The sequence below is a fragment of the Nannospalax galili genome, unplaced genomic scaffold (genome assembly GCF_000622305.1).
Source record: "Nannospalax galili isolate Female #2095 unplaced genomic scaffold, S.galili_v1.0 scaffold13746, whole genome shotgun sequence".
In the NCBI taxonomy this organism is placed as follows: Eukaryota; Metazoa; Chordata; class Mammalia; order Rodentia; family Spalacidae; genus Nannospalax; species Nannospalax galili.
This window is the reverse complement of record NW_008354397.1, coordinates 10,323-11,312: the sequence shown is the minus strand read 5'-3', so window position 1 is coordinate 11,312 and position 990 is coordinate 10,323.

Sequence of the window (990 nt, the reverse complement as noted above, 5' to 3'; positions counted from 1 at the left end):
CTACGAATTTTTGGCATAGCGTTGGACTATTGGCCATTCCTTGAGGAAGGATCCAAGGAAATATTTTTCCAATAAGAAAATTCAGAGTATGTTTCTTTTTTGTGTTTGCTTGTTTTGTTTTCTTTGAGGCTGTCTTGCTATGTATATGTAGTCCTGCTGGCCTGGAACTGTGCTATCCCAGTGGGCTTTGAACTCAGGTTGGAGTCTTGTGCCGACAAGCCTGACTTAAAAAACAGTGTACGTGTACACACACACACACACACACACACACACAACTACATATGTATGCATGTGTACACACAATCACATATGTATGCATGCATGATGTGTACACACACACTCTATCATGTATGTATGCATGATGTGTACGGATGAGGACAGAGGATAACTTTGTCCTTTCTAGCTTTTTGGTTCCTGGGATTGAATTCAGGTCACTAGTCTTGTACAGCAAACACCTTTACCTGCTGAGCCCTCCTGCCAGCCCCCCTCAATTTTTTAAAACTCATCTTAAAATCAATGTATTTGAGGATTTAAATAAAACTGACAAATATCTAATAAAAACCTTTGACTACATATAAATAAAATTACATTTTATTAAAAGCATTCTAATTTTTCAAGCAATTGAGTGACTAGTTATAGAACTTGGGCCCCTGTGCTCTGTGTTCTAGCACTCTACACTGAGCTACACTCCCAGCCCCTCACATACTTGTAAGTTTTTTGTTTTTGTTTTTTCAGACAGGGTGTCCCTGCAGCCCCAGCTGGCCTGGAACTTGCTATGTGGACCAGACTGGCTTCCATTTCATAGATCTGCAAGCCCCTGCCTTCCTAGGGGTGGGATTCAAGGTGTGCGTCACCACACCCAGCTCTGTCATACACTTTTAAGACCTCAGTGGCCATCACATAATTTATTAAGATACATAATAATATGTCCCAGCACTCACCATTTTCACTTCTGTTCAAGTTGTCTGAGATGAAGAAGTTTCTGAATGT